Source organism: Lactuca virosa, chromosome 5, assembly GCF_052849685.1.
Source record: "Lactuca virosa cultivar CGN04683 chromosome 5, Lactuca_virosa_CGN04683_v6, whole genome shotgun sequence".
NCBI classification, from domain to species: Eukaryota; Viridiplantae; Streptophyta; class Magnoliopsida; order Asterales; family Asteraceae; genus Lactuca; species Lactuca virosa.
This window is the reverse complement of record NC_136430.1, coordinates 51,092,066-51,100,282: the sequence shown is the minus strand read 5'-3', so window position 1 is coordinate 51,100,282 and position 8,217 is coordinate 51,092,066.

The window sequence follows — 8,217 nt, the reverse complement described above, 5'->3', positions numbered from 1 at the left end:
CATAGCAGCTGCAACAGGTACTGTAACCGCCGCTTGAAACATAACAGCGTCGAATTGAGGAGGTGGTGGCGGAGGTAGTGTCGGCGCTTCATTAACAGTGTTACGTCTCGGGTTTCTCCGAGGAGGCATATTTTACTATAAAAGTTAAAAGATAAAAAATATGGTAATATATCAAGTGTGAATATGAATTTGTTATCTTTGATGAATCTTGTAATGAATTGGAATAAGAAGTCTACTACAAGTACAACCTGCAATAGGATAATATGAAATTGAGTGGTTATTTTTCAAAGAGTATGAAAATGCATGTCGATTATATTGGCATATTGAATATATAAAGTCTGGAAAACTTGACCCTAAACAGGTCTACAATACACCAAATTACGGGACAACATCGACATTTTACCGACCTACCGAAAATGAAATTTTCGCGGTCGTACTGAAAAGCATGAAAAATAACGATAGAACATATCCGCAGACTTAACTATAACCAAAATAGTAAACAGAGAGCGAGTAGAGTATAATCAACTTCTTAAACCAAAAGAAAGGATGAGTAGAGCATCTCCTACTGGCGACGGGCATCACTCGGACGAACCCTCAATTTCGCCAGCTGGCGCTCCACATTAAGTAGATGTCTTTCATACACTGTCTGGCGTGCTCAGAGTTCTATGACTTCAGCTCGAGTTACAGTTATCTCTTGCTGTAGAGCCTCATTATCTCACATTGCTCTTCCATGAGCAACTTCAAGATTGCGAATGCGATCTGTATTGGCATTCGTCTCCGCAATAAGCTCCACAGTTTGTTGAATGGTTATCACTCCTAGCTCAACATTTCGAGCCACTCAGCGAACCAAAATAGGAATAGTTATGTCTGCGGAGCCTCCCTCACTTAGGTTGTAGAAGCTTCGGTCTCTGTTGTAGGCTAAGGGTGTTGGATTAGTGTCTAAGTCCATAACTATAATTGGTATGTACTTGACCCGACTCGGCATGGTCCATTTGGGTTGCATGGCATCGGAACATTTGGATAGACCATTTATGAGGAAAAGATATTTTGTGACATATTAATATATTATAAGTTCTAATATATTAATGTGAAATCATGTTATTTAATTAGTATTGATCAAGAATTAATTTGTACTTAATTTAGTGATCAAAAAGAGACTAATTAAATATATGGGGATTGATTGTGTAAATCATTCGTTCTTATATATGTGGGCTTATGATCCAAGATTCCTTTATGTTGGGTTTAACCCATGTGGTGATCCATGGATACTCCATGGAGGTTAAAACCCATGGAGCATAAGGAATGGGTAAAGTCATGAGTTACATGGTGTAACCCTAATAGCCACACTATATAAGAACCCCTTTAGTTCAAGAAATTGGCACTAGTGATACATATGTAAGAGGGCTAGCCAATTTGAACATGTATGTCTTCTTCTCATGGTTATTCCAAGAGTTCATGATGTTGTGTGAACCATTTGAGGTGTCACACTTGGGGCACTAGGCTCTCAAGCTTCATGGAGTCAAGCAACAACAACAAGGTATGTATTCTATTTATTTTAGTATCCTAGTATCAATGTTTTGGTATGCTAGTTAGGATAATACCTTGCATAATCATATTTGCATGTATAATAGAGAAAACATAGATACAAGGTATTTAGGGTTGCATGTACACTTAGGAGTGTTAGAATGCTCAAAACCCAACAGTGGTATCAGAGACTAGGCTTGTTTTCAATTATACTTGATGCAAATTACTGAAAAATGCTGAAAAAGTCGAATTTCGGGCATTTTGGGCACTGGACTCGCCGAGTCCACTGATGAACTCGCCGATTCCATGAAGAAAATCATCCTACTCGGCGAGTAGGTTGATACACTCGACGAGTAGGAGCCCCAGACAGCATATTTTCGAGTTTTTTGGCTAGAAATGGACTAGAAACATTACCCTAAGATGTTTTTGAACTTATAAACTTGTTTTTGAAGTGGTAATGTTCATACTAATCCAATTTTAAAGATAATTGTCAATAGATTCATGTTTTGTATTAGTTTAGTGATTAGGCTAATTACATGAAAAAGTTTGATTTGAATTATCTTGTTCTTATGAGTTGCTTAGATTAATAGAAAAGTTAATTGATTATGTGTTTTCAATCCATTTTAATCTAAGATTTGATTCTAAAATGTGTTTTTGTAACTTGTCCTCAAGTTATATGAAAAGTCACATTTAAGTTTCATAAAACTCATAAAAGTTGGCAATGGTTACAAAAATGAAGAGTCTTGTCCTCAAGTTATGGAGGTTCAAGAGTCACTTCATTAAGTAATAAAATGTGTAACCTTAATTAATTCCATAAGTTACAAAATAAAGAAAAGTTACATTCTTTTATTAGTTTAAAGTCTTCCATAACTTGTCCTCAAGTTATGGAACTTGAAGAGTTTTTTAACTAAAACTAATTTAAACACATAAGTTATGGAGTTAATTAGTTTTGAATAGTTTCAAAACTTGCCCTCAAGTTTTGGAATTAGAAATGTTTTCACTTATGAATATTTTAATTCCAAGTTAGCCCTTAGAATTTTAAAAGTTAAAATTCAACCCTTATACTATTATTATAATTTTAATTATATAGATATGTATAAGAAAAGTCAATCTTACCGTTAGTAGGCCTCATTCACGAAGCCGGTCTATAAGGGGGGTATAAGGTTACTGCCTATAAAATGGCAGTTTAGTGGGTATCCGCTCTCACCCACCGCTTCCTTGACTGGTGGAGGGTCGTTAGCCGAACGGGTAGGACAAGGACTATAATTCTCCCTTCATTAAAAGTATTAATGATAAATACTAAGTAACTAAACGCTTATAAATTCCCAATATTAGTTACTTAGGAAAATGTGAAACTGGTGCTAGCCCATAAAATTACACTTTGTACCTTACCAAGTCGTTAGTGGAGCGTGTGTGGTTAACCGGCACACTAACATGGACTAGTAAGAGTGGCAAAGGGTAACTTGACTTTATTATAGATCGGTGGAGCGTGTGTGGTTAACCGGCACATCGATTAGGTAATATTGTTGAGGGTACCAAGACAATTTGTATGGTTATTCACACCTTGTTTGTGATCCTCGGCATCCCAGTCACAAACTTGAGAGGGCACAATCGAGATTCAAACATGCCATTGAAAGTTCAATGTATCTCAAAAGATCTAGGAGTTTCAAATCCAATTAAAACTTAATTATATTTCGTTTTTCTATGGTGGAAATTGGTAAATCGTCATTTACCTACCTTTAACTATTTTATAACTTGGATTACGGCATCCCTCTTCCAGTTATAAATAGGTTATTGGGTCCTAGCCTTAATATTTCATATTAGGTGTTATATTAAGGACTCTAAATCAACTAACTTGAATATCTCCCAAAAGATGTCTAAGTTCAGACATCTATGATCTTCCCAAATCTCTTGAAACAAGCTTTCCTAAATGAAGATGATGTCCCATGGAAATCATACTTCTTTCACCTCCTCCAATTATTCTCCCTAACCCACAAGTTCCTGAAAAGTTTAAGGTCACTCAAGCCCTATTGGCAAGCAAAGGTCTATGTGTGATCACATCTTGGAGATGTAGTCACATATTGACAAGCCGGGAGAGTTGGGTGTCAAAGTCTAGAGGAAGCTGATGATCAATCACTTTCTAAGTCACATAGTGAGTTCCTTTGGGACTCCTATGAAACAGACTATGACAAGACCCTTAATGATCTTATCTATTTGCTAAGATCAACTTCCTAAAACTTTATGGACATTGACAATGATGACATTGGATATCCAGTAAAGCTCTCTCTTCCCAATGGAAAAGGGATCGGCCATAGTCAACTCGGTTGACCAAATGGTAAAGAGAACGGCTAAGTCTGAGATAGTCCCATTATCAAGGGTCTATTGCCAAAGAAAGGGGCATTGGTTGCGAAGCTGCCAAATTTACCTAAGGATATTAAAGTCAATAAGTTTGACTCTACTTCGGGTAAAGTCCACTATCTAACTCTACTAAGTTTCTATTCTGAGATTCTTGATACATGATGTGACTGGGTCACATGTTGATGTTTTAAGAATCAAAGAAAAAAGTGAAGAAACTTAAAGAAAGATTATGTTGAATCTGATCGCGTAGATGGATTTCTATCGCATAGTTTGAAGATCGGATTCTTAAGCTACATCTTAGGAGTTATGATATATTGCATAGGATTAGATAACAACAAAGTTTTCATGTGCTTTTGCATTGTAAGGATAGTTTTTCCGCAAAGTTTTAAAATAAAAGAAAAAAAAATTTGATTTTATTTGTTTTAAAAAAATATCCTTACAATGGCATTTGTGAAAACTTTTGTTGCTTATAAGATTCCATTAAAGAGCAAGAGTGGAAATATGAATTTGATTCTTTCATTTGTGGTAGTGTCTAAATTTACCAAATAAGGAAATATTCTCATCACCTAAGTTTCAGTTGGATAGAAACTTCGAATCATGCAAGTTGTATAGCATGATGAATAAGAACTTTCAAGCATTGGAAAAATTAAGACTAACTACTTGTTCACATGGATGTGTGAGTCAAGTAAAGGATCGAGTACACATTCTTGTGCACTGATCAAGCCCACCACAAATAATCGTTAAGACTATTTGTCATTATTTACTAAAATTCAGTAAATATGGTTATACTTACAAGCTTAAGTGTAATTCTGAAGCATTGGAAAAGTCTCAATGTATGGCAGAACGGATGAGAAGAATCAACTTGGGCAGAAAGATAAAAGTTTCTTAAATCTGAAAAGATGCGAGAGTACTTTAGTATCATGTTATGTAATCATCTTAATGATTAAGAGACCTTATCACAATTCATCCTCTAAGTGCATTCTGATGGCTAAGAAGAGGAGTTATGAATTGTTGAAATGGTTAAATCAAGAAGATGATTCATACTTCGTTCCAAAAACAATTCTTGGAGTTATACTCTAAAATTGTAACTTGAGTGACATGTCTTAAAAGGGTTTAGAACACTTGTCAAATGTAAGAGTAAAAGTTTTCTACTCTTGTACATTTGAAATTGGTAAGTTGTGATTTTTGGATAAAACAAAGACCAACTAAGGCCAATTGTGTGAAGTGTTTATCTTGATTAGAATCCACACTATCTCTTGAATATTTAACAAGAGAGTATTATATGTCAAGAAGACAGTGGGAGTCTTAATGATCTTGAAAGTCTCAAGAACTAATCAAGAATAAAACCTGAAGTTCTTCACTAGCACACGACTTGAGGTTTATAACCTATCATGTCGACATGTCTGTGCCTATTCAAGTTGGCTTTGCATAGGAGTTCTGAGAGATCTCAATTGGTTGCACAGCTACTTGGAAGCAATGGCAGGCCCTTGAGCTGCCACATGGCAAGAAATTAAGATTGAGTTCAATCCATATGAGTTTGGATTTGTCATTATCCTAGTCTTGTGATTGTGGTTTGACAAATTCACATGGATAAGAATACATACACCATTAAATCTAAGTGTCATAAGGTTTCTCTCCGATTCATGAAAATGATGGTGAGGAAACACTTTCACTAAGTAGATTTTAGCTAGATAGCAATTGTGATATTTGCATTCTCAAAGTCGTTAGTGGAGCGTGTGTGGTTAACCGGCACACTAACATGGACTTGTGAGAAGCGGTAAAGGTCTAAACAATCGAGGCTATGATTACGGCATCCCTTTTCATAGTTCTTAAAATTGTTTAGACACACCTGTGAGCTATCTAAGATAAGGTGTATGATATTGATAAAGTTTTATCAAAGCAATCTAGTATCAGAAATCTGAACTTTGGTAAGAAAGTCAATAAAGTATTAATTTCTAGAAGTCCAGCTGATTTCTGATTACATGTCAAAGCTAGTGGGAGCATAAGTGTTATGCTAATAATCATCATGTTAGTGGGAACATGATAATTATGATAAAGGTTGCAAGTTAGCAATGTTAATTATAGAAAACAAAAGTTTCAATTCGTGAGGCTGCAGGGGTTGAAAAAGTTGTTTTGCTATAATTAAGGGAGAGAAAATTATACTTCATTTCAATTCTAAAAGCTTAGATTGAGATTTTAATTGTATTTAGTCAAGGATATATATATGAATTTCATGTTGGAATGGCTCAACATAAGGAAATTCTATATATGGGTCCATTATTTGCGTTCTAAAATTCGATTATGATTACGGCATCCCTTTTCATAATCTGAATTATGAGAACTTGGCAAATAGAAATGGAAATGTTATAGCAAAAGACTGGTTTAGTCTTTATGTGAGACATCATGACTCGTGTCCCATATGCTTCGAATATAGGATCGATTTCATGTGCTATATCCATCCTTTCTAAAATTTTCCAAATGCCTGGGGCATTAAGAAGGGAAAAGGTCTAGAACTGGATATGACTAAAAGGATTAAGCAATTGTTGAGGACAATCTAAGGTTTACCAAAGATTGGTTGCTCAAGGACAGTTGGAAGTATAGTGATAATTCTGGAAGGACCATATTCACATAATCTGTAAGGAGGCAACTCTTGTTCAGAAGTGATAGTCAAAATGGAATCTGGAGATTATTCAATCTGTGTAAGATTAGGAAACTTAATGCAAGAATGATATTTCCAAGGAGTTGATCTCCTTTGGAATGCTCTATAATGGTTGTTGTCAAGTCTTTCTGACTCTGTACATAATCATTACAGGAGGATCAATGCATATAAGTTTAGAATCTAACAGATTTCAGTAAATAGCATGAATTCGGAATTCTTGCATTTGCAGTAAGGATTTGGGACTGTGAAAGAGGATCATTGGAGTTATGTTCAATTGATCTAATTCACAAAGTGAAGATCATAGACAAACATGGTATGCATACTTGGTGTATGGCACGACTAGTGTTTAGAAAACATAGTGTACATGCTTGGAGCATGGGACAACTATTGTTTTAAATTCAAGAATAAAGTTGATAGCTGAAACAGTATACAATGAATAATGTGTAATCATATGGTGATAAATAAAAGGTGTTTTATTTATCTTCATAGGTTTTGATACCATATTAGATTTTATTATTATTGTGTTTCATTTTGCATGTTTTGACTTCCAGAATAACTAGGTCGTTCTTCCTGATTGACTAAGTTATTCAAACTATCCACAGTCGGTCATATGTTGGAAGTAGATATGAATCAAGACTGTCATGGGTTGGCTTGTAGAGGTCTAAGATGTTGGACAAGGGGCTACAACACTCATGAGTGCTCATAAGTTCTGAGTATTGGATTCAACCCGCGCTCATTGGAATCACTTCATGGATTTTATCACGAGTGATCATGAGACGATAATATCTTATATTCTTCAAACCTAGAGATATGAGTTGTTACTATGAGTTGGTTGTACATTGATTGCATGAAAACGCATTTGGTAACTCGGTGTTATAAAACGTGCCTTTGTGTATGATTCAACAAGTAGTAGAACAAGCCATATGAGTCGAAGTTTATCCATTCTTTTTACCTTCGGGATAAAAGCGATATCTGTGGGCCCCTCGATGATTTGGTGATGACAAATGTAAGTGCTCGGCCGGGCCTGGACTGATTTGATTTGTTCAATTAGTCAATCGTCATAAATCGGAAATCGGGAAACAACAAATGGACAGAGAGAATGATTATAATCCATGTCTCATTCCATATGATATCTAGAATCGAGGAATATATGATCCCTTATCTAATGGACAAGTCATTGACAAAGGTCAGAGTTCATCTACAAGGTCAGAGTTCGACAGCGGCTTTTGAGAGCTACGATTGTCAGTTGGTTCCTAAAGTCATACGCAATAATAGTTTTAGACTTATCCAAGTGGGAGACTATTCGATTAGTGTCTAAGTCCATAACTATAATTGGTATGTACTTGACCCGACTCGGCATGGTCCATTTGGGTTGCATGGCATCAGAACATTTGGATAGACCATTTATGAGGAAAAGACATTTTGTGACACATTAATATATTATAAGTTCTAATATATTAATATGAAATCATGTTATTTAATTAGTATTGATCAAGAATTAATTTGTACTTAATTTAGTGATCAAAAAGAGACTAATTAAATATATGGGGATTGATTGTGTAAATCATTCATTCTTATATATGTGGGCTTATGATCCAAGATTCCTTTATGTTGGGTTTAACCCATGTGGTGATCCATGGATACTCCACGGAGGTTAAAACCCATGGAGCATAAGG